The sequence below is a fragment of the Trematomus bernacchii genome, unplaced genomic scaffold, assembly GCF_902827165.1.
Source record: "Trematomus bernacchii unplaced genomic scaffold, fTreBer1.1, whole genome shotgun sequence".
NCBI lineage: Eukaryota > Metazoa > Chordata > Actinopteri > Perciformes > Nototheniidae > Trematomus > Trematomus bernacchii.
In genome coordinates, this window is record NW_022987593.1 from 12,729,239 (window position 1) to 12,756,864 (window position 27,626).

The 27,626-nt window shown below is 41.8% G+C and overlaps 1 pseudogene; it reads left to right on the forward strand.

Annotated features, from left to right (window-relative positions):
• The first annotated feature begins 2 nt into the window (after positions 1 to 2).
• LOC117481965 lies at positions 3 to 13,084 on the forward strand (annotated as a pseudogene).
• Positions 13,085 to 27,626: the final 14,542 nt, after the last annotated feature.

Below are 27,626 nucleotides of genomic sequence, written 5' to 3' on the forward strand. Positions count from 1 at the left end.
GGGACGTCAACCTCACCGACCTGGAGCAGGAGGGCTTTGTGGACGGGTGAGCTACAGCAAGACATCTACCAGTCTACCGTAGTCTCTGAGGTGTGTGTCCCTATAGTTTAAGCTGTAGAGAGCAGACTCTATTCTTAAAAATTCTAGAATGTTAGATCTATATGGACTAAATAGGTGACAAGTTACAAGGTGATCTCTGTACACATATGAAGGGCTAGTCATGTTCTCATAAGACTATTTGCTAATTTAAAAAAAGATGTGCTGAACTCACCAAGGGAAGCTGAAAAGGCCATTCAAAATGTAAAATAACCTGTTCAAACTAATTAATGGGTGATAAGAATAACGTTTTCCCAGTTAACCCTGTTTAAAGGATGTTTGAGCTGTTGTTTTTCTTCATTTCCTATGCTATGATAGAGAATTCCTTTGATAAAAGGATACAATTGTGACGTATGGATTCTTGGACCCCAAAGCAGAGACAGACACAAGTTAAGCTCAAGGTGTTTAATAAATAATAGGCCAAGGCAGGTACTGAAAACAGGGAGCTGGCTGGCTGCAGAAAGGTCCAAAAACAAAGCAGAGGGAAACGTCCCAGGCTATACTCGAAAAGTAGCTCAAAAACTGCAAAGAAACAAAACAAAACTCAAGGCTGCAGAAAGGCACTCTGGATCGTTGAACAGCATTTAATTCTCTGGCAGAGAAGTGAGGCGAGGGCCAGGCTCTTAAAGAGCAGGTGATTATTTGAATGGGAACAGGTGTGCCTCATCTGCAGCCAGGAGAATACCAGCCACGCCCCCTGTCACACACCAGCCCTGCAGAGAAGGAGAGACAGAGTAGTGAGGGGTAAAAGGAGCAAAACAGGAAATCACACAACAAAACCCATGCATAAATATAACAGTACCCCTCCCTCAAAGGACGCCTCCTGGCGTCCTACCAGGCTTATCCGGGTACCGGGCATAAAAGTCTCTCAAGAGATCAGGGTCCAAAATGAGCGAGCGAGAAACCCATTGTCGCTCCTCTGGCCCATACCCCTCCCAATCCACTAGGTACTGGTAGCCACGGCCCCGCCTTCGAACGTTCAGCAACCGCCGTACAGTGAAGGCCGGGTGGTTGTCGATGAGCCGGGGGGGTGGAGGGGGTTCGGTCGGAGGGCAAAGAGGACTGCAGGAAATTCTTTTGAGGAGTGACACATGAAAAGTTGGGTGCACCTTCAAGGCAAGAGGCAACTTGAGCCTAACCACACTAGGATTGATGACACGTTCAATCTCATAAGGTCCAATGTACCTGGGAGTGAGTTTCCGAGACTCAGTTTGTAGAGGGAGGTCACGGGAGGAAAGCCAAACCTTCTGGCCCGGTTGGTAATCAGGAGCTGGTCGGCGGTGACGGTCCGCCAGCCTCTGGTTCCGGGCGGAGGTGCGGGTGAGAGCTGCCCGGGCTTCACGCCAGACTCTGCGGGCTCGCCGGAGATGCCCCTGCACCGAGGGAACCGCCACCTCTCTCTCTTGAAACCGGAAAAGGGAGGGGGGGTTGGAAGCCGTTAGAAAGCCATAAGAAGGTGACATACCTGTGGCAGAGCATACCAAGGAGTTGTGGGCGTACTCAACCCACGGTAGATGAAAAGACCATGAGGCCGGGTTTCGAGAGGCAACACAACGAAGAGCCGCTCCCAGGTCCTGATTTGCCCCGCTCTGTCTGGCCATTGGTCGGGGATGGTACCCAGAGGACAAGCTGGCCGACGCCCCCAATGCCTGGCAAAAAGCCTCCATACTTGGGAGGAAAACTGCGGACCCCTGTCTGATACAATATCCTGAGGGGATACCATGCAGCCTAAAAACATGCTGGGTGGAGAAGAGTGGCAGTCTCAAGGGCAGAAAGGTAGTTTAGGCAGGGGGACAAGTGCACAGCCTTAGAAAAACGGTCACGATGGTCAGAATAGTGTTGTTACCGTCTGATGGGTGGGAGACCAGTCACAAAATCCACCGCAATGTGGGACAAGGGCCGGTGGGGAATGGGAAGGGGGGCGAAGAAGATGGGGGCCTGATGTGAAGCTTTGGCTGCGGGCACAGACGGAACAGGCTGAGACATTACTCCTTTGGTGTCGGCGGACATAGTGGGCCACCAGAAGCGTTGCTTAAGTAGGGCCAGGGGTCCGAAGAAAACCTGGATGGCAGGCTCTTTGGACCGTGTCCCCACAGGAGGCACTGGAGATTCTAGCATCGGGGGGAACAAACCAGCCGGTCTGTGGACAATCCTGAGCCGCTGGATGGTCCTCCTGGGCCTCCTGGACCACCCTTTCAATCTCCCATCTAGCAGCTCCCACGACACAGGAAGATGGCAAAAAATTGTTTATCATCTGATGAATCCTCCACTGGGGGGGGGGCGAACTGCCGGGACAAGGCGTCGGCCTTCACATTCCTGGAGCCATGCCGGTAAGGTCAAGGTAAAGTTGAACCGTCCCAGGAAGAGAGCCCACCGAGCCTGGCGCGAGTTGAGCCTGGCGTGCAGAGGCGAAGGAAGACAAATTCTTATGGTCAGTCCATACTACAAAGGATGGGTGGCTCCCTCCAGCAGTGCCTCCATTCTTGAAGGGCCAGAACCACTGCAGCAACTCCCGATTACCAACGTCGTAGTTCCTCTCAGCAGGGGTCAGCCAGCGAGAGAAAAACGCACAAGGTGGAGCTTCATGGTCTGAGGGGGAACGCTGGGATAATACTGCCCCCACTCCAGAATCAGAGGCATCCACCTCCCCACAACTGGACCCCTTGATCAGAATGAGAGAGAACAGGGAGCAGTGGAAAACATACATTTCAGTTTTACGAAAGCTGCCTCAGCTGCAGGAGACCACACAAAAAGGCAACTTGACAGAGGTTAGTTTTAGTCAGAGGTACTGCCTACCCTACTATAGTCCCGAATAAACCTCCTATAAAAGTTGGGCAAAGCCCAGAAACCTTTGCAACTGCTTCCTGTTAGAGGGAGTGGGCCACTCGGTCACTTGCTTGGACCTTGGCGGGGGTCAGTCCTCTTAATTGTCCTTTGTCGACGATAAAACCCAGGAAACTCACAGAAGAGGCATGAAACTCGCACTTCTCAACCTTAACATACAGTCTGTTCTCAAGAAGTCTCTGTAGTACCAGCCTTACATGCTGGACATGCTCCTGAGGAGTGCGAGAGAAGATCAGGATGTCATCAAGGTACACAAAAACAAACCTGTTTAACATGTCATGCAAGACATCATTAATCATAGCTTGGAAAACACCTGGTGCATTCGTTAACCCAAAAGGCATTACCAAATACTCAAAATGTCCCAGAGGAGTATTGAATGCAGTCTTCCACTCATCCCCCTCCCTTATTCTCACCAAGTGGTATGCATTGCGAAGATCCAACTTAGTGAAGATTGTGGCTTCATGGAGGGGGACAAAAGCAGAGTCAATGAGTGGAAGGGGGTACTTGTTCTTGACTGTGATCCCATTAAGAGCTCTGTAGTCTATGCAAGGGCGTAGGGTCTTATCCTTCTTGTCCACAAAAAAGAAACCTGCGCCCATAGGAGATGAAGAGGGGCGAATGAGCCCAGCAGCGAGTGAGTCAGAGATGTAACTCTCCATGGCCTCCCTTTCTGGCCTGGAGAGATTGTACAGTTTACTAGATGGAAAGGGGGAGCCAGGGAGCAAATCTATGGCACAGTCGTAGGGCCGGTGAGGTGGCAAGGATAGTGCGTGGTCCTTGCTGAAAACCTCCTTGACGTTGTGATATTCAGGGGGGTACAGAGGGTGAGATTCAATGGGTTTGGGGGAATCTGGTGCCCTAGTAACTGTGGGGGGTACAGCAGAGTGTAAGCAATGTGAGTGACAGAATATACTCCAGTTAACGATAGACGAGTTGGCCCAATCTATATGAGGGTTATGGAGCTTTAACCACGGAAAACCTAAAACGAGTGGTGACATGGGTGAGGGGATAAGGTACAGGGAGATAATCTCGTGATGATTACCAGAGAGCTTGAGGGAAACTGGAGCAGTACGGTGGGTGACTTGGGCTAGGAGTCTCCCGTCTAAGGCAAACACATCTTTAGGTTCAGGAAGAGGCTCAAAGGGGAGCTTAGACTGCATCACAAAGTCAGAGTCATGAAATTGTCATCCGCACCAGAATCTATCAAGACCTGAAGCGGAAAAGAGGCCTGAGACCAAGAAATAGTACCTTTGACTGGGATGCGGTTGGAGGAGGCTGAGTTGATAGAGGTATGGCTCATCAGTACTCCCCCTGTTGCTGATGAGCCAGGTCTTTTGGCTGAGTAGGACAACCGGCGCGGAAGTGACCAGCCTGGCCACAGTAGAAGCAGAGTCTCTGATGAAGACGGCGTTGACGTTCTGATTGGGTAAGCGTCATCCTTCCCAGCTGCATGGGCTCCTCCATGCGGAAGGGAGAGGCCTTGGTAGCAGGCGAAGCACTGGAAGGCCAGGAGTCTGGAGGATGAAGAGAAGGTCCAGGGAACGCTGGCTGTCTAGAAAACTTGGACTGAGGGGGAAGGGAGGTGGAGCTATGCTTTCCTGATCTCTCCCTACGCCTCTCGCGGAGGCGGTTATCTAATCGTGTCGCTAAAGAAATCAACTCCTCTAAGGAGGAAGTTTCATCCCTGGCAGCTAGTTCATCCTTTAAATCATCATTTAGCCCCTTACAAAAAAATTCCCAGCAAGGCCATGTCATCCCAACCGCTCTCAGCTGCAAGAATGCGGAAATCATAGCAAAATTAGCAACAGAGCCTGAACCCTGGTGGAGTGAAAGGAGTCTTTTACCAGCCTCCTTCCCCCTCACTGGATGATCAAAAAACCTTACGCATCTCTGTCAGTAAAAGACGGCAGAGACTGACTGATAGGTGAGTTGCTGTTAGATATGGCAAGGGCCCATGCTGCTGCTTTATCACTCAGTAGGCTCATAATAAAAGCAACCCTAGATCTAATCAGTGGAATAAGTGAATGGTTGTTGCTCAATACACAAGACTACATTGGTGCAAGAACTGACTACAAGACCTAAATCTCCTGAATACCTGACGGGAGTGGGGATAAAGGGCTCACAAGGATTGCAGGGCTGTCGTTCCGGATCAGCTTGAGGTGGAGGAGCAGGATCTGGAGCTTGAGCATTGGCAGTCAGCGGGCGCGTGGGAGAGATGTGCTGCGACCTGATCCATACGGCCTCCGAGGTTGGTCACACCGGAGGTTAATTCCTGAATCGCTTCCATTACCTTCTGCAAGGCTCTGTCATGATGCCCTATATTACACCTTGGGGCAGCAAGCGCTGAGAGCAAGAGTCTCTCATTCTCTGCGGGGTCCATTTGGCCAGAGAATTCTGTGACGTATGGATTCTTGGACCCCAAAGCAGAGACAGACACAAGTTAAGCTCAAGGTGTTTTAATAATAATAGGCCAAGGCAGGTACTGAAAACAGGGAGCTGGCTGGCTGCAGAAAGGTCCAAAAACAAAGCAGAGGGAAACGTCCCAGGCTATACTCGAAAAGTAGCTCAAAAACTGCAAAGAAACAAAACAAAACTCAAGGCTGCAGAAAGGCACTCTGGATCGTTGAACAGCATTTATTCTCTGGCAGAGAAGTGAGGGCGAGGGCCAGGCTCTTAAAGAGCAGGTGATTATCGGAATGGGAACAGTGTGTGGCCTCATCTGCAGCCAGGAGAATACCAGCCACGCCCCTGTCACACACCAGCCCTGCAGAGAAGGAGAGACAGAGTAGTGAGGGGTAAAAGGGAGCAAAACAGGAAATCACACAACAAAACCCATGCATAAACATAACAACAATTCTACAAATACCATGCACATTCACATACTACCATTTGCAGCCTTTGACAAATAGTTATACATTCAAACAGATAAACATTCTATCACGGAGCTCTTAAGTATAGCATCCAGGATAGTCAGCTACTGAATATTGTACTTATATTCATCAGGTTGATTTGACATGGATTCCTTTGGTCATTGTATTTATTGCTACATTTTCATGTATGGATATTCCAGTTTGACCTGGTGTGCAGTGATCAGTGGAAGCAACCGTTCACCTCCACAGCTTACTTCCTGGGAATTCTTGTTGGATCCTTCATCTCAGGACAGCTCTCAGACAGGTACAAAAATCACTGAAAATATTTAAGTCTACAAATCCAACAGGCGTTTTTCCTCAGTATTACATCACTTATTGTAACATTTTATGTTGGTACATAATGCTGGATGATCTCTGATCCATACAGTTGATGAAACATGTCTTGTTTATATTTAGTATGTTATTTGTATAATTTGTATTCTATCATCTGTATTTCCTTGATTTCTCACTCTAGGTTTGGAAGAAAGCCTGTTTTTCTTCGCCACCATGGCAGTTCAGACAATTTTTTCCTTCTGTCAAGCTTTTTCACCTTCTTGGACGGTTTTCATCATCCTCATTTTCTTCAATGGGTTTGGGACAGATATCCAACTATGTATCTGGTTTTGTTTGGGTAAATGCTCTTGTAACAAAGAAAAGTACTATTTAAAAGACATGTCTGATTCTGAATGATATGCATATATGTGCCAAGTAACATCTTGCTTCTATCATACATTTCTCTTTGTCTACAGGCACTGAGATCTTGACTGGCGATGTTCGGGTCATATTCTCATCTATGGGGTGTGTGTCTGGGCTTTGCCATTGGCTACATGATTCTGCCTCTCATAGCTTTTTTTTTTAAGGGACTGGAAATCTCTCTTGTTAGCTATCTCTCTACCTGGCATGCTCTACATCCCTCTCTGGTGGTAAGTTGTACTTATAAGGAAGAGGATAACAACAATTTGGCTATTTCCCTGAAATATTCTAACTTGCACTCATCTTCATTTTTGTTTTATATTTAAACCCTCTGGTTAACTTTTCTTTCTCTCTTTAATTCTGAGGAAGGTTCATCCCGGAGTCTCCTCGCTGGCTGCTCTCTCAGGGAAGAGTGGAGGAGGCCGAGGCCATAGTGAGAAAGGCGGCTAAGACAAACAGAGTTGAGGCTCCAACGGTCATCTTTAAAGATTACAGTGCACATGTGAGTCTGACTTGAATAGAATTGTGAAGACACAGGAGCCAATTGATATGCTTAAGGCCAACTTTAATAGTACTGTTTATTCTGTAAAGAGCAGTCCTTTTTCAAATTTCATAACTATTTTTCCTACAGTTCGACATTTTTACTTCTTCACCAAAGTGGTAGGTTACAGACTAGCTAAAACATAACTAGCTGCTGGTAAAAACTGATTATTATATTTTGTATTATCTTGCAGGATGATGACATGCACCCTCAGGAACACCTCAATGTTATCAGCCTGGTGAAGACACAACGCGTCAAGAAGCACGACTGTCCATTCTCTGCCTGGTGTGGTGAGTATCCACTCTGAACAGGGTTCATGTCCTTTTTACTGAACTTGTAACTCCTAGTAGTTGGTCCCAAACCTCCAAGTGAAGCTCCTTGGTAAAGAGAAGCAATTGGGGAAAGACAGCAGAATGTACTCGATAGGCAATGCATTAGCAGAAGAAGTTATCACATTACTGTGATGAGTAGTGTTCTTTATTACAACTCCCATGCCATCATATTGAATTTTAGATCACACCGGCATACCTATTAAAGTAGTTTAGCAGATGATTCTTACAGATTTATGTCTGATTAAGAAAGATAATGAGATTTAAATTCATACCCACAGTTGGAATGCAGGTACAACTCCTCGGCTCCTCCAAAGCACTTGGCCCTTAAACGGTCCTGATGAGTAGGTTGGCATCTGGCATTTCAGCTCTTGCCATTAGTTTTTGTGTTGTATTGTGTGTGCAAATGGAAGAATGATGCTATGTGGGGTTAAGTCCTTTTTAGTGGTTGGTAGACTAGAAAATCACAACATAAACTCATACCATTAGCTGCAACATCTAATTGTAGCAATGTCTACTGTCATGGCTACAACTTCCTACAATGGTGTTCTTTGTCCACAACCTGCTCATTGGTTTTGATCATATTGAGCTTTAATGATTGAAGTTGCCCCATTTGACAAAGCTCTCTATAACCATATTGGATCATACATTTTCAATATATTCATAACCTAATAACAAACATCTCTTTGGTCTGTGTATGTCCAGGTTCTCTTTGAGTATTGGGTACTATGGCCTGTCCCTGAACACATCCCGGCTTCATGCTAACCCCTACATCAGCTGCTTCCTCTCAGCAGCTGTAGAGGTACCAGCCTACATTTGTAGCTGGCTGGCACTGAAATACTTCCCACGCCGACTCTCTGTCATCTTTACCTTACTCCTTGGTGGAGTGTCACTGTATCTCATTCAACTGGTGCCTGAAAGTAAGCAGTCACTACCTGGTTCAATAATCATCAGAATGCTTAATTTATTCCGGGGGGAAATTATGTTTTATTCAACCCGGTATGTGACGATTTACCATGCTGGGAGACGTGAAGATGTCACGATTTCGTCCCTTCAAACGTGACAGTTATTGTTAACATGGCCCAGCCAGTGGAGAAATACCCGGAAATGCCAAGAAATCCTCTACCCCGACGGTCGGTTGTTATTGTCAATATTAATATAATAATGATTTATTTTTTAATAGTCACACTCGATTTCGCCGATTTTCTTGTTGCCCCAGCTGGTCGACACCTCTTTTAGCAGAAACAAAGGCTACATTAATGTATTAAATCAATGTTAATCCATGTGTGTCGTTGTAAAATTAACGGACGTGACGTTGTGCGATTGTGTTGCCAGGCAACAGCTTGCGTTCATGTTAATTTACAAACTCTTCAACTAGAACCGTAGTTTTAGAAGGCCTCACAAAATACTTTAATGTAAATTAAAATTTAAATGTGAAGGAATGTGTGTGTATAACAAAATACATCCGTCATAAACATCCGGAATCCGGAAACAGACGTAGGCAAGATCCTCAGCTCGGTGATTGGATGGTTTAGCCGCAATGCACATTGGGATATGGTGTTTATGCGATGTGAAATCCGAATTTAAAAATACTTTATTCCGAGTGTGCTTGCTTTTCTCTTTGAAAGTCATCACATAACGGCATTGTAATACACGGTTCAGCTGCATTAAATATTACATATCTGCCGTAGTTCTCTATTTATGAGAGATATACTGATGAGAAGACTTCTAGACTGCCTGCCGATCATAAATATATCAGCAATTAAACAACATCTTACATTTCTTTTCACACAATACGTCTCCTTGCAGTATCAACACTAATTCGGCTGAATTTTATATTTGATCCAATTGGTAGATAGGCTGTATTTACACCATAACGGTGCACAGCTGATAGAAAGGGACACCTAGTGGTTAAAGCACGTTATTGCATTTTATTATTTGTATTATTAGACTGTATATAATGACAATTTTGCACATCCCTTTCAAGATTTCAAGATTTTCTAAGGTTTATTGACATATCATATTATACACAACTACGGTGTAGTTATGCAATGAATGAAAAACTTGGGTCGCAGGTTCCTCAACAGTGCATTACAAGACATCTATCAATATGTGTGTATACCTCCACCATTAAACTGTCATATTCTGTACATTTCTTATACTATCTACATACATCTTATAAGAGTATAATACATATGTATAATATCAGTTAAAATAAGTGCTTCAACACAGTTAACATTGCAGGAAAGCAATATATTAGACGTTAAGTACTTTGTCAGGCTTAATATTTATCTGTAGATACCCCCAAAGCTTTTTTCTTATTCAAAAGAAGACCTTAACCTAAAGTATTCTTTAATGTTTGAATAAAGCCTTATTAGTTTGTCTGTTTTGCACATCCTCCTATTAATATCTAATAATACAAATAATACAATTCAATAACGTGCTTTAACCACTAGGTGTCCCTTTCTATCAGCTGTTTGTCTAGAAGTCTTCTCATCAGGGCTCTATAAATAGAGAACTACGGCAGATATGTAATATTGAATGTGTATTACAATGCTGTTATGTGATGACTTTCAAAGAGAAAAGCAAGCACTCTAGGAAAAAAGTATTATTTTATTTTAAAAAAATGTTTTCGGATTACACATCGCATAAACACCATATCCCAACGTGCATTGTAGCTAAACCTTCCAATCACCGAGCTGAGGATCTTGCCTACGTCTGTTTCCGGATTCCGGATGTTTATGACGGATGTATTTTGTTATACACACACATTCCTTCACATTTACATTTTAATTTACATTAAAGTATTTCGTGAGGCCTTCTAAAATGATTTAAATATAACTACGGTTCTAGTTGAAGAGTTTGTAAATTAACATGAATGCAAGCTGTTGCCTGGCAACGCAATCGCACAACGTCACGTCCGTTAATTTTACAACGACACACATGGATTAACATCGATTTAATACATTAATGTAGCCTTTGTTTCTGCTAAAAGAGGTGTCGACCAGCTGGGGCAACAAGAAAATCGGCGAAATCGAGTGTGACTATTAAAAAATATATCATTATTATATTAATATTGACAATAACAACCGACCGTCGGGGTAGAGGATTTGCTTGGCATTTCCGGGTATTTCTCCACTGCCTGGGCCATGTTAACAATACCGTGTAACTGTCACGTTTGAAGGGACGAAATCGTGACATCTTCACGTCTCCCAGCATGGTAAATCGTCACATGTTCACGTCTTGCCGTGATACCGGGATGGTTTTATTACAGGGGCACCATATTGGACTAAAGTCAATAACTATTTATACAAACATAGGAAGTAAGAGTCAAAATGTGCAATGAGAGTAGCCACTGGGACGCAGCGTCTTAAGCACAGGAACAAGGTAGAGCGTCCTCCACAGCACAGAGACCCTCTGATCACTCAGGCTCATGGTGAAGACGTGGTGAAGCTCGATGTAAATGTTCTCATTAGATATATCCTGGTACAGCCATGTTCTCATTATCAAAGTAAACTGCACTCCAAATATTACATCTGTCTCCAGGCTAACGCTGTTAGCTCGTCGATTTTACCAGCCAGTGATTTTTACATTACATGATGAGAGGGGGAGACATACATCTGGCCCCGCTGTCTTCTTTTTCCTCATTGAGGTTTGTCTTCAGAGTGGGATCAAACCAGCAATGATGCCAATTAGAAAGTGCTTAGGGGTCACTTCCCTCACTTCTTCTCGTGCATCACTTAGAACTTAAAACCATAATTCTTGATATTACGAGCACTGTGACATTTTGGTTTGGTGTTAATTTGATATATATCTATGAGAGAGAGAGAGAGAGAGAGAGAGAAGAGAGAGAGAGAGAGAGAGAGAGAGAGAGAAGAGAGAGAAGAGAAGAGAGAGAGAGAGAAGAGAGAGACGAGAGAAGAGAGAGAGAAGAGAGAGAGAGAGAGAGAGACAGAGAAGAGAGAGAGTTCCTTTTAAGGACTGCTTTGTAAGTGGAATAATTGCCTAAGAGAAAGAGGAGGACTTAAATAAAGCTTTGTGAGAACATTTTTGGGATAAAAAAACACTCACATTCTGTTGTTAATCCATTTCCTTACGTTTCAAGGCTTTATCAGAGCTGGGCTGTCGCTCTGGAGATGCTGGGTAAACTTGTTATCACCAACGGTACATCCCTGATGTACGCCTACACTGCAGAGCTTTACCCAACAGTGCTCAGGAACACAGCGGAAGGCGTTTGCATTACTGTTTCCAGAATAGGAAGCTGCCTTGCTCCTTTTTTGTTACAGCTGAGTGAGTAAACTCGTCTTCAATAGTAGATATTTGTTTGATCCTATCTTAACATATTGAATTTGTGAAGATAAGCTGCCATTTTAATAGTTTGGATGCTCTGATTTCACATCCTGTAAATGTTTACAGAGCACATGTGTGGGACCCCGGATCTTCCTCTTCCTGATTTTGCCTTCTCCTTATACAGGGGAATATTTTGAGTACCTGCCTTATATCATACTGGGGACTCTGGCTATTGTTTCCGCCTTTGCAACTCTTTTCCTGCCGGAAAGTTTTGGAAAACCTCTACCTCAAACTATTCAGCAAATGCAAAAGAGAGAAAGGTTGGTATCTTGCATTAACTATTTCTTCATCAACATTATAAAACACAGAAATTACACTGAGTATTAGACACACTTACTGTAGCTGAAAAATTATTAACTTATTAGATTTAAAGAAACGTGCAAAACACTCTCAATACTTAAACTGTCGTTGTTGACACATTCATACCAAGAAAGCAGTGTTTGAATATATGTATTCAGTTATAGCAATGAATTAGAACAAAGAAAACTTCAACAAAAAATCTCATGGTACCTTTAATATAACCACCAAAACCCAGCGTCTCTCATTGTCATTATCCATGTCAATGTTATGATAGTGTCATCAGTCTATTTTTTTTATTTTTTGTTCCTTTTGAAAAGCTAATTATTGTTTTATCTTTGTTGTCTTTCATCACTACAGCATGAAGTGCCCATGCATCACAAGAAAAGAACATTTGAAACCTGTGGTGCATTTGGAAAGTAGACTCTGATTGTCAAACATGAATGAGTTATTCATAAATCTTATACTACTGTATAGGTTCTGATAACACTGTTGTTTACACTTACTGTATTTCTATAATGCCTTACGAACATCATTTTAATAGTTTGAAGGCTTTTATCACATTTACAAGCGCTCACAAATATTCAGATTGCTTTATTACAACATTATAGAAGGCTATGAAGCCTTTTATCATGATGCATAAGGTCAAGTATCATAATACTTCATATGGCTGGTCAGCACAGACATTTTTTTACAATGATTATTAGCATTATGGAGCACTGATACAAATATGGCCTTAATAATTTTGGAACAAATTAAATTGTGCGTGCGCTCTTTGCAACCTAAGTAAAATTACAAATATCAAAACAGAGCTTTAATATTAAAACACTGCACTATTTTCTTTTTGAACAACAGTGAAAAGCACAACATTTTCACTAGACAAATGTTGCACGGTTGGCATGTTTGTTTTGACACCATACTGCTTTGTCAAAAAGCTATTGGATCTGTTATCAATATCTTTGTTTAACCTTTGGAATATATAACCTGTAAATGCAATAAAAAACTCAAAAAAGAATAACAATGTTGCTGGGAGAACTTCCTGACTTGATTGACTTGATCTACATTGCGATCTTTTCATTTTAAGTACTATAAGGGTATCTTGTTTATAGTTTATACATGATTGTTTCCTTGACAGCTATGTCTAGGGTATTGAACATTGTTTGTTCCTCAGCAGGAAAGATGTTGTTACAACAGCAAAGGGATGGTGCACGGAAGACAAGAAAAAAAATACGTAGGCAACATTAAATATAAGAGACTAAAACACCTCAAATAAAAACCAATGACTCAACAACCATGGAAGAAATAAGTAGCAGTAAAAAAGATAAGTTAACTAGCACAGGTAAAAAAAACTATAAATAAATGATGGTAGTAACAAAAGTCCTAAGATAGCTTAAGAAACAGCACTTTGGCCCGACCAAAAATCGCTTTTAAATGTGCTTTATAAATAAACTTTGATTTGATTTGATTTGAAACATTGTAAAACTCTCTCTTTTTTAATCTTAGCATTGGCCTAGTACAGGGGCGTGGCTAGCTCACAGCTTTGGAGAGGGCAAACCGGTCGTTTAGTGGGAATGCTGTTAACAGCATTCCAACTATCTGTTGTTCTATGCACAAAATTCTTTATTATTCCGCCGGAATTTTGCACCTCTTCTCCTCCCGCATTGAACATCGCAGAAACTCCGTTCAAACATCAAAAACGTTCAGCTCGGTCGGGAATCGATGGCTATTACTTTTATCATTCATAACTTTCATAATTCCAGAGATACATCCCATAATACATCACATTTTTAACTATTGAAGTCAATGGAGAAATTCTTCAGACGTCAACAAATCTTCATGCGACTTCAACTGCTAACTGTTCATTCATACTTTCATTCAGAAACCTCATTCCAACTTTAAAATGTTACACATCTTTCTGACATTATTCGTGTAACACAACCTTTAAATCTGATTCTTACTTTTAGAGATATTAAACATTGTTCAGACCTTGGTAAAGAGGCTTTCTTCAGATTTTAACATTAACTAGAGTGCGTGATGTCACAGCTAGAGTGGAGGAAATCTTGAAATTTGCCTTCATATATTTTTTTTAAACTGCCATAATTCCCAAACCCTACATTCCTGAGACATCATTTTTCATGACAAACGTAGGAAAACATCTCCTAGCTTGAAAAATGACAAATAATTAAGCAAAAATAATTAAACAAAATGCCTCTTGAAGTGACAAAAACTTTCAACATGCCTCCATTAAAGCCCATTGTAATTTAGTGGGAATGCTGATACAGCATTCCAACTATATGTTATGCTACGGACAACATTTGTATTATTCCGCCGACTTATTTTGGCCCTCTTCTCCTCCCACATTCAACATCGCAGAATCTCCGTTCAAACATCAAAACGTTCAACTCGGTCGGGAATCGCAGGCTAATACTTTTATCATTCATAACTTTCATAATTCCAGAGATACATCCCATAATTCATCACATTTTTAACCATTGAAGTCAATGGAGACATTCTTCAGACTTGCATCCCTCGCCATGAAACACGATGTCGCTTTAACTTCAATGGACACGGTCCGATCGCCCCCAAACTTCGCTTGTATATCACCGGTCCATGCCAAATCTGAGATCTCACCATAGGCTGTTTCCATGGAAACGCATCCCTCGCCATAAAACACGATGTTGTCATGATACCTATGCAAATGGTCCAAACACCACCAGACTTCAGATGACAATTAATGGTCCAGTCCTTAACCTGTTACGAACCTTCCGCCCGGTACCGGGCGGATAAACGCGTCATTTGCAGGAAACAACGTCTAAGGAATCTTAATATTGAATAAAACTATGAATGTGTTATATCCATGTAACGGGAAGAAACTCAGCTAACTGATCTTTTTAATTTTTTTTTTCAAAAAAACCCCACAATGCTAGCACTCAGTCTCTGAATTAGCCAACAGCGAAAAAATATAACCCATCTCTGCACCTAAACTCTCTAACTCTAACTCCCTTATTACTTATCCTAGATGCACAACCAACCACTCGTTTTTGGTGTCCTGGAGACACTGAATCTACCGGTGCCCTCCTCAACACTCACTGATAAACATTCGCGACGCTATAAACGAAAGCGTACATCATAACATGTGGAGCTAAGTAGCAAGAAACGCTAACATGGCTTACCTTGGTCAAAACTGGTCTTCAATGGCATTTAAATGATAAAAATACGATACTGCAGTTAATCCATAGGTTCATCCTATGTATCTATCTACAACGAGTGTGTGTGTGGGCCTCCCCCTTCGATTCTATTGGCTCTAACGGTCAGAAAGGTGTGTCAACGAACCCAATCGAGTAAGGGGGGCCAAAGATAGGTCAAATCCACCCAAATGACCCCAGAAGTGGGGGTTTTTGGCTAAATCTCTCTAAAAAGGTCAAATGTCACTTGTTTTGCATCAATCTTGATACAGGGTACTTATTATATGTTGTACTTTGGATTCCTAAAGCTTTTAGTCTACTAACCCATCATCCAAGGGTAGTTTTCACTATCTGTAAAAAATAATTTTTGGACGGACACTATAATTTACAGTTTTTTACTATGTAAAATCTGAATTTTCTTTAAAATAAAAAACATTTATATTAATTCTGACACTTCTACATCCAACTCACAGATGTAACCTTGCTTTGATAAAAGAAATTATTCATATAACCCTTTTAGAAGTTAAGTTGTAGTCATTTGTTTTGGGCATGTCATTTTCGAGCCTGAAACATGAAAAACAGGCTCGGTGCTTAACAGGTTAACATGTCTATGTGCCATTAGTGAGTTTTCCTCAAAAGCTGTTGCCATGGCAACGCATCCCTTGCAATAAAACACGATATTGCTATAACTCCTATGAAAATTGTCAAAAAGTGCTAAAACTTCACATGTGTGCCAACAGTCCAGGCGTGAAGACATCTACGGGACAGTTTTTAGATTTCTTCAAATGCCGTTGCCATGGCAACGCAATGCTCGCCTTGAAACACGGTTTTCTCATAACTTCAGTGAAAATACTCCAAACAGCCCAAAACTTCACAGGTTTGGTAACGATGCAGCCATCAACGCATCTAAGCGTATTATGGGATGTCATCAAATGCCGTTGGTATGGCAACAGATCATTTGCCATCAAGTTAGTTCAAAAGTTTGCAGTTCAAATATTCTGCTGCTTTTCCAAGCCTTTTTACTTTATTTTCTTCTCTCATCACACATTCAAGCCCCCAGTGTTCATGTATCATTTCAATCTAAATTATTCACTTTCTTCTTACACATTACATTTCGGCATAGCAGTTTAGCGTCAGACTTTCAGCATAAAGCATTCCCACTAGCAATTTCTTCAGGAATTGCATTCTCTAGTTTTCTCTGTTGCAGCAGAAAAAAACCTGCAAAACATTGGAGGGGACAGTTAGGATAATGATATGAAGGATTACGATGAGACAATTGCTTTTCTGGGTCACTGGGGACGTTTCCAGCAGGTTGTCTTCTTCCTGCTCTGTGCCAGCATCGTGCCCAATGGATTGGCGTTTTCTCTGTTGTCTTCCTGACAGACATTCCCAGACACCACTGCCTGATTCCTGAGGAAAACCTGACTCAAGATTGGTGCGATGCCTTTCCCCCTCACAATTCACATCGAACCCCATTGTAATTGGCACTTTAAAGATCTGGGCACAAGTTAGACGTCATTTTGGTTGGCTTACTCTTCCTCAAGCGACTCCTGTCTGTAACAACCATCTATTTTTACCAGCCACAATTGACCCCCGATTTTCCTACTTGGAGAGGGAAGGCCTCCGCTGCATAGGGGAGTTATACATTGATGGCCTGTTTGCCAGTTTTGACCGACTACCGGTTGCCTTTAATTGAACCTGTTAAGCCCTGAGCCTGTTTTTCAGGTCTCAGGCTCGAAAATGACATTCCCAGAACAAATGACCATATCTTCCCAATTTAAAAGGGTTAAATTAATAATCTTTTTTCTCAAAGTAATGATAAACCTGTGAGTTGGATGTAGAAAAGTCAGAACAATATAGATGCTTTTTATTTTAAAGAAAATTCAGATTTTACATAGTAAAAAACTGTAAATTATAGTGTCCGTCCAAAAATTATTTTTTACTTATAGGGAAAACTAGCCTTGGATGATGGTAAGGTAGACTAAAAGCTTTATGAATCCAAAGTACAACATATAATAAGTACCCTGTATCAAGATTGATGCGAAACAAGTGACATTTGACCTTTTTAGAGAGGTTTAGCCAAAAACACTCCACCTCTGAGGTGATTTGGGTGGTAATGTTTTGTTTTCCATATCTCTGGCCCCCCTTTGTCGATTTTGATGGTTGACACCTCTTTCTGACCGTTAGAGCCAATAGAATCGAAGGGGGAGTCCCCCACACACACTCATTGTGAAACAAAAAGGTGGGGGCTTTGCGCATGTAATTTTGCATTAGAGTGAAACTATCTCTCGCTCTGACATCTAGAAACGGAAAAGCAGTCTCAATGCTCATGGATTATCAGAAATCATTTCAAAGGGAAACAGACACATTGGATTAACTTCAGCAGCGTTTTTATCGTTTTAATGCCATTGAAGACCACTTTGGAGAGACTACAGAGCCAATAAGCTTGGCACATCTTTCCACTGGGATTTGTTTCCATTCTTCTTGGCAAAACTGCCCCAGCTCCTTTAGGTTAGATGGGTTCCGCTCGTGTACAGCCTTCTTTAGGTCATACCACAGATTTTCGATTGGATTAAGGTCTGGGCTTTGACTAGGCCACTCCAAAACGTTGACATGTTTCCCCTTAAACCACTCTAGCGTTGCTTTAGCAGTATGCTTTGGGTCATTGTCCTGCTGGAAGGTGAACCTCCGCCCAAGCCTCAAATCTCTGGCAGACTGAAACACAGTTTCCTCAAGTATTTCCCTGTATTTAGCTCCATTCATCACTCCTTCTATTTTTACCAGCTTCCCAGTCCCTGCCGATGAAAAACATCCCCACAACATGATGCTGCCACCACCATGCTTCACTGTGGGGATGGTGTTCTGAGGGTGATCAGAGGTGTTGGGTTTGCGCCAGACATAGCGCTTACCTTGATGGCCAAAAAGTTCCATTTTTGTCTCATCTGACCACAGGACCTTCTTCCACATGTTTGGGGAATCTTCCACATGCCTTTTGGCGAACTCCAAACGTGTTTTCTTATTGTTTGCCTTAAGCAATGGCTTCTTTCTGGCGACTCTTCCATAAAGCCCAGCTCTGTGGAGTGTACGGCTTACTGTGGTCCTATGTACAGATTCTCCTCTCTCTGCTGTGGAGCTTACCAGCTCCTTCAGGGTTATCCTCGGCCTCTTTGTTGCCTCTCTGATCAATGCTCTCCTTGCACGGTGTGAGAGTTTTGGTGGGCGGCCCTCTCTTGGCAGGTGTGTTGTCGTGGCATATATTTTCCATTTTAAAATAATGGATTTAATGGTGCTTCGTGGGATGTTCAAAGTCTGTGAGATTTTTTTATAACCCAACCCTTTCTCATACTTTTCCACAACTTTGTCCCTGACCTGTTTGGAGAGCTCCTTAGTCTTCATGGTGTCTTTTTATCGCTTAGAAATGCCACTTGCTGTGGTATGGAAGACTGAGGCCTTCTACAACAGGTGTATATATACAGTACAGAGATAATGAGGCACTTGATTGCACACAGGTGAACTTTATTTAAATAATTGTGTGACTCTGAAGGTCTTTGTTTGGGCTAAATAGCAAAGGGGGTGAATACATATGCACACACGTTTTAAAAGATGCTCTTTTTTTTTCACTTCACCAATTTTGACTGACTTTGTTTGGGGTCTTGCCATAAAATCCCCCAAAAAAATATTATTTTATTTTTGTTTTTCTTTGCAAGAAAATAGGAAAAATTGCAAGGGGGGTGAATACTTTTGCAAGGCACTGTATGTAGACCGTCTTCCCCCTGATATGGTGTCGCTGTAGGGATTCCCCCTCTATCTGCCTATAATTCTGATATTATTACTCCCCTGTCCACCACACATGCAGCCTGTGTGACATCCCTTGATATATGTGTTAGTATGTGTATGTATGTATGTATGTATGTATGTATGTATGTATGTATGTATGTATGTATGTATGTATGTGTGTATGTATGTATGTATGTATGTATGTATGTATGTATGTATGTATGTATGTGTATATATGTGCATGTAAATGATTGTATTTGGTATGTAATTGATGTACTGTTGCCTCCGGGAGAGGGGTCGGTGGGATGGGTTGGAATGGGGATGGGGCTGGGTTGAGGGAAAGTGGGTAAGGGTTATTTTGTAAAAGGAAAATGAGTTAGTCTAGGGTAGTCTAGACACTATTATCTTCACCTGAACTTCTCTAATATATTTCTCTCTCTTCCTGTCCACTGAGATCTTGACTGGTGATGTACGGGTCTTGTTCCCATCACTGGGTGTGTGTCTTTGTTTTGCAGTTGGCTACATGATGCTGCCTCTCTTTGCTTACTTTATACCTGATTGCTATCTCTCTGCCTGGCCTCCTCTAGCAACACACTCTCACTCCCTAAACGTCCAGGAGCGACGCTTGGTCAGGGTCCCGTGGCGTGCAGTTGGGACGCACCGAAGGCTCCTTCAGCTTCATAAACGTACGCAAAGAGCTTTCAACTGATTGCAATGTATTCCCATTTGCGGCGGTATTTGACGCTCATGGAAGCACCGCATCCGTTTATGTCGGCGGCTGTTTAAAGGCAATGTGAGCGTCCATTCCCATTGGATAACGGAGGATTTTACACCCGGAAGTAAGTATTCTCCTTACTGTCGATTGATTTTACAGTGATATCTGCACTACTCATCAACTCAAAAACACCAGATTATCCTTGTTAATTACACAACATTGATTGTTTTAAATTGTGTGCAATGCTTTTGTATTTTTCCCCTTCGATTCGGAGAAACAAATATTTTTTTCTGAGTTTAGGATGGCAGAAGACACTACACTACCCAGAATCCTCAGCTATCGTTTGGGACTACACCATGTGCTTTGTTTGACAAACCCCGTGATTAGTTCTCAAGCTCTGTGATTGGATGTTGGAGTGGCAGTGCGCGAAGTTTACACCGCGTCAAACAGCACTTTGAAATGGAATGAAACCCATCGATGGCACACTATCCAAATCAAGACTCGAACTTGTCCTACCCCCCCCCCCCCCCCCCCCTCTTAGGTCACAGGCTCCTCCAACAGTGCAACACAATAAAACAGATACACAGAAAAAATAGTGCAAGTAAATACAAAAAGAAAAATAGTAAAAAGTTAAATAGTGTAATAAGAGTCTATATACAAGTGATTGGAATATGATATATTAGACAAATAATTTCTAATAGCAGCCAGATGAATGTTATGGATGTTTCAACGTTCAGGTGTTTAATAGTCTTCTGGCCTGTGGGGTGAAACTGTCCCCGAGTCTGGTGGTTTTAGTGCGGATGCTGCGGTACCGCCTGCCAGACGGCAGCAGACAGAACAGTTTGTGGCTGGGGTGATGGGGGTCTTTTATAATCTATAATTTAGGGCTTTCTTTAAGGTTAACCTGGTATTTTTACTACATTTATTTTAGTTACTTTACAGATTTGGATTAATGATGTGAAATATAAACAACCCTTAAATCAGACTTTAGTTACACCTGATTAAAATTCAGTGAAGGTGATTGTCAAGTGCAAACAATCAGGCGAGATATTTGATAGTGGGTGCTTGAGAAGACAAAAAATGTATCTGCAGATCCCTATAAAGCATATTCATTACTCGTTATCCTCTAATTGTTCATCAAAAACTGTATATAATGGCTATTTTGCACATCCCTTTCAAGATTTCAAGATTTTCAAAGGTTTATTGAAATACCATATACACCAGTGGTTCTCAAACTTTTTTCAATAATGTACCCCCTTTGAAAAGAAAATTCAGCCAAGTACCCCCTGGTCAGCGTAAAAACAATTTTTTAGGGAAAAAAGCCTATATAAAGAGGTACAGTAGGGCGCTGCACCATCAGTGTCTGATTTATTAAAACAACAACCTTGTAACACTTAAATGCTACATTTCAAATGTTTACAATCCATCACTAAATTCATGGCAAACCAATTTTAACATCATGCAATAACGCTAAGACGACATTAGTTGCATTGAACTGATCTTTTTAATAAGTTGTACTTACAATGTAGTGAGAAACATGGGCTTGTGCTTCACTGAGGATCTTTGTCATTCTGACAGGGAGGCAAACTGCAGTTATTACACTTCGCCAGGGGCGTCGCCTGGACCTGAAAACATTCGGGGCTTAGCCCACAGTGGCGGCGGCACTACAGTGGCATTTTTTACTGCAACACTCCCCACACGCACACACACAGTACACCCGCGACTGTTACAATGAAGGCTCGATAATCAGCTCACGGCATATAGGCAGGGGTAAAGTGGTATTTTTTATGAGTGGGGGGCTCACCTCCTCGAGGGGGATCCGGGGGGATGCTCCCCCGGGAAGATTTTTTTTTAAATATTGAAGTTAGATGCATCAATCTGGTGCACTTTGAGAGCAAAATGAAGAGATCTATGGATACCTCTCTCAACACCCATATGAAGCAGAACTGTAAACAGATGTACTTTTTCTTTATGGATATTTTACAAATCACTCTCCTTTTAAACTCTATTCTTGTTTTACTGCCATATAGTATTTCATAACTGTTTTTCCTTTATTCTCTTATTTTTTTTATAACTATAATGATCATATGAAGGTGTGCGGAAATAATCTTTTGAATAATTTGTGACCAAACCGTTTGAGACCCACTGAGATAACTTAGACTAAAGTTATGTATCTAAACACTCAGAGTCCTTTAGCTCACCTGAGTCTGAGAGGAGAGGACTCTCCTCCAGCTTCTTGTGGAGCAAACAGCTCCATATGTCCGTTAGTGCAGCTAGCTAACCAGATGCTAACAACACGGTCCATGCTGGCACGGTCCCTCCCTCTCCCTCTCTCCCCCTCTCTCTCTCTCTCACATGCGCTATTGCCACACACACACACAGAGCCGAGCTTGAATGACACAAGCACACGTTTATTTCCATGCAACTCTCTGATTGGTCTGGTGTCATGCCTCTGTTGCATTCAATGAACACGGGAAATTACAGTGCTGCCGTCCTCTCTTGTGTCATGATGAGGTTCACGTAAAGCACGGTTAATGTATTATATTATTGAGGGAGAATTGTCCGGGGCTACAGAAAAAACATTCGGGGCTAAAGCCCCGGATGCCCAGGCCAGGCGACGCCACTGCACTTCGCGTTTTGAAATATGTGTAACTCTGTTAATATAAAACCCACACTGCTCAAACTTCGTTACTTTTCCTAAAATTGGTATATTTATTTATTTATTTATTTATTTTGGGGTGTGGGGAATGAAGAGAAATATATATGAGCATTTTATGAGCATGGGATTTTGACCCCTCATATAAACATATGCATAATGCTGCGCTATACTTTGCGGCCACACGCCGTTGCCAAGCATCGCTTATTGTTTAGGTCCTTTGATAAGCAAGCAGTCATATAATTAACTAGAAGTAGCTAGATCTGATAGATTTGGACATAAACGTGAGTGAAGTATAACCGGACGCAAGAGAGAGATCAGATCATAACGGAGAACACGCAGGTCTTCCGGATCACAGCTCCCCCGCTGTGACGGACCGGTGAGCGGAGCAAAATACACTAAGAGTTAGACCTAACACACTTAGCTAGTTTATCTACTCTGGAACTAGCTAAACTAGTTATAAATATATGTATTCTTTACTGTCGGGTCACTTAGTACAGGTTCAGCGAGCTGCACGAGACTGACGGGCTGTCAGGAGAGGGAAAGAGAGAGAGAGGGAGAGGAAAAGAGAGCACCCCATTTATTTTTCCCATTTTATTATCCAGAATTACTGTAAACTTTTGAATAAAGTAGTTAATCTACTATTAGTAGTTTGTTTAAATGCATTACTTATGTTGTTTTTTCATTAACATAAAATAAATCTCACGTACACCCTGCAGTACTCCAACGTACTCCTAGGGGTCCGCGTACCCCCATTTGAGAACCACTGATATACACAACTACGGTGTAGTTGTGCAATGATGACAAACTTGGGTCCTCAACAAGAGATCTATCAATATGTGTGTACCTCCACCATTAAACTGTCATATTCTGCACATTTCATATTCTATCTACATACATCTTATAAGAGTATAATAAATATGTATGATATCGGTTAAAATAAGTGCTTCAATATAGTTAACATTGCAGGAAAGTTGATTGTCAAGTCCCAAAACAAACCATGCAATATATTAAACGTTAAGTACTGTACTTTGTCAGGCTTAATATAGATACCCCCAAAGCTTTTTGCTTACATGTATTTAAAAGAAGACCTTAACCTAAAGTAGTATATAATGTTTAAATAAAGCCTAATAAGTTTGTCTTTTTTGCACATCCTCCTATTAATATCTTTGTACATCCGGCACTAAACTGTTTTATTCTAGATACCATTTACAGTATCTTCTTGATATTTTCTATTCTATATTTCTATCATTGACCTTCTACTTTCCTCCTATTTTGTATATACTCTTAATATTTAAATGTTTTCATAAAATATAACACATTCAAAAGTGCTTTACAAAAATGAAAGACATTAAGAAAAAGGCATTTTAAACAGTCATTAAAAAGCAACACAATCTACCTGCATTGCAATTACTCTAAACGTGTAATAATGTGCTTTAACCAGTAGGTGGTTTGGGTTAAAAAGCTGTCAAGTTTACAGTGTTAACAAAATAAAATATACTGCTGTTTCCGGTTTAGTTTACGACGGATATATTTAGGGCCCGAGCACGGAGCGCTAGGACCCAACGGCGTCCTAGCACGAAGTGCGAGGAACCTATTATTTTCCTACGTATTCCTATTATTAGGGCCCGAGCACGGAGCGCTAGGACCCAACGGCGTCCTAGCTCGAAGTGCGAGGAACCTATTGTTTTCCTACGTATTCCTATTATTAGGGCCCGAGCACGGAGCGCTAGGACCCAACGGCGTCCTAGCACGAAGTGCGAGGAACCTATTGTTCTTCGTGGAATTATTCTTCGTAATTTTTCTGCTACTGTTTCCTGTTTTTTGAGGCCTAATAATTTTGCACGTACGCCAGGACCGGTGAAACATTTTATATTCTGGAGTCAATGGGTTAAATATTCTAACCTGCTCGCTCGCGCCACCTATCAAAATCCCATTTCGGAATAAATGTACAAAGTCGCACCGTAACTCCGAATGAGCTGAAATTTTGCACACATATCCGGGTGGACCTGCTCTACAAATAATCCTCTTGGAACCCTAAGCTCCGCCTACATTGTTTTTTTTTAATTAGCATAGTTTACATAAACAGTTCAATATTCACTTAAATTTCAATTTTCAGTTTTTCAACACCAAACTTCGTATAGCATCGGTGGAGGGTCAGACACATTGCCGTACAAAATGACCATGTTCAGACGATAGATATTGCCACCATGAATCAAAACGTACTCGCAAAAAGGCGGGGCTTAGAAAGAAATGCTCATAACTCATCAACAATGTATACAAACATCACAGATTTTGGTGGATAGGTTCAGTCTGTCTTGGGGAATAGGCACACCAAATAATTTTCATTAAGGACTTTAGGGGGCGCCAAAAACACCACCAATTTATAACTCAAGAACGTATGGACGAATGTTTTTTATTTTTTTTACACATACTCTGGGGGTGACTACTAACTGAGATTTAAAGTATCGCAACAAATGCAGAATGTGGGCGTGGCCTATACATTTTTTTTAGATTGCGATAGCATAAAATGAACATCGTACGCAACACTTGGGACACACGTCACAGCCCACGACCTTTTTGAGAATGTAAAAAAAAAACGTAATTCTTCAAAAAAAACTGCCCACTAGAGCCCCCTATTGTGTGGTAGTCACATATAGTTTCTCAGAACTTCACGAATTTTGGCACAGACATTCCTCATGGAATTGTGGACACATTTCTAAATAGCTTCCATTAGCCCCGCCCCCCAGGAAGTCGGCCATTTTGAAAAATGTGCGTTTTTCATGCATTTTAAGCACATTCTTGCGAACTCCTCTTAGGGGAATGATCGGAAAAATTCCAATCCAGGACAACTTCAGCCCCTATCCAATATGATACTTAATTGCGGAGCACATTTTTGAAAAATTACTCGTGGAGGTCGTAAGCTAACAGCGAATACACCATTTTTGACGATTTACATGTCGCAAATTGCTCCAAACTGCTCCAAATTACTCAAATATAGTTTTTCCGATATTCACGAAACGCTGTATACACATTGCTATTATGATTGCACATATATTTCAAATTGGTTTTCATTAGCCCCGCCCCCCAAAAAGTCGGCAATTTTTAAAAATGTGCGTTTTTCATGCATTTTAAGCACATTCTTGCAAACTCCTCCTAGGGGAATCATCGGAAAAATTCCAATGCAGGACAGGTTCAGCCCCTAGCCAATGTCATGAAAAATTGCGGAGTACATTTTTGATATATCAATCGGGGAGGTCGTACGCTAACAGCGAATACACAATTTTTGACGATTTACATTACTCCAAACTACTCGCATATAGTTTTTCCAATATTCACGAAACGCTGTATCCACACTGCTATTGGGATTGCACACATATTTCAAATTGCTTTTCATTAGCCCCCAGAAAGTCAGCCATTTTGAAAGATTTGCGTTTTTCATGCATTTTAAGCACATTTTTGCAAACTCCTCCTAGGGAAATAATCGGAAAAATTCCAATCCAGGACAATTTAAGCGCATATCCAATGTGATACTACATTGCGAAGGAATAGTTGATCGCTTCAACATGGAGCTCGTAAGCTAACGGAGAATGTACAATTTTTGACCATTTATATGTCAGATACTACCTTAAAGGGGACCTATCATGCAAAATGCACTTTTGTACGTCTTTTATACATGAATATGTGTCCCCGGTGTTCCAGGGAACTCACCAAGTGTCAGAAAACACAACCCTCTCTATTTTCCTCCATACCCAAATCTCTAAAAAAGGGGCTGCAACGGATCTGATCAAAACTGATCCAGATTTGAACACTGTCCTGACATCAGGACAGTGGCGCTACGGCTATTGGGCCAACTCCACCAATCAGAAGGAGACAGCCACGGCCATTGCCGTTCGAAAGCGCTGGAGACGCTGTAGTACATATGCCAGGCCTGTAGGTGGTGCTGTTCTCACAGAATCAGCCCTTGCAAAAACAGAGCTAAAAAAGGCAAGGCAAGGCAAGGCAAGGCAAGGCAAGGCAAGGCAAGGCAAGGCAAGTTTATTTATATAGCACCTTTCAACACAAGGCAATTCAAAGTGCAAATTGAGCGAAATGAGGCATGGCTAAAATGCATGATCTGTTTGGTATTTTGAAAAAAAATAAGTATAAATATGCCTTATATCGGTATGGTCCTACACTATATTATTCAAATATAGCATGATAGGTCCACTTTAACCTACTGAGACCCGCCTGTCTGCCCGGCACATCAACTCTCACACACACGCACACACACACACACACACACACACACACACACACACACACACACACACACACACACACACACACACACACACACACACACTCACTGAAGTAAAAAGATATGATTCTACACTGTATTGAAGTAAACATGTATTATTTTGAATTGTATTTTAGTGAACATGTATTGTTTGAACTGTTTTAGGTAATCACAAACGGGTTTTGATAATCACTTAGAATAGGAATGTTATTCTCACTTTTAAACTCACTGACTCAGAGATTCTGTGTTTCACACACCAACATCGCTCCTTATCACCCCTAAAAGCCAGATGTTGTTTTTAAGTCGTTAAAGACATCGTTAAATAGGTGAAGAAAAGTTTAAATGTCTGAAAAGGGATGGTTTATGTGAAGAACTGATGGGAAAGGAAGAGAGTTAAGATTCGAATCAAAGATAGAGGTTGACTTTTGACCTTAGGGGACTTTGGAATTCCAAATTCTGGTGACGAACTATTGAACTCGACCAGAAGGGAATCCAGCCAGTCAGGACACTTGGGGGAGGTGATCAGCTTACACAGCTCCTCCTCACGGAACTCTGATTCGCTTGGGAGGAAAATGGGAAGGAAGAGTCGACAAATCTCCGTCCCAAAAATAGATATGAATACTGATGCTTTTGTATGTAAAAATGCTTTTTGGTTTGGTGAGTTGGTTTGATCCCGACACATCTGTGTCCGCATCGCATCACAAACCTGAAGTCCGGAGTACTTGAGTACTCTGTATAACTTGTATATGTGTTTGGTTTCCTACCAGAAGTAAACTCAGATAATTTGTTATAACTTTGATTCCGGTGTTTTCAATTCCTTTCTTAATTTAATAGAGATCCAGCCTCATCCAACGAACGGCGCGTAGCAGAGGTGTTCTGCTCCAACATCACGCACGCACGCACACACGCACACACGCACTCACCTACTGTTTGTCCAACAACGCCCTTTGCTGGC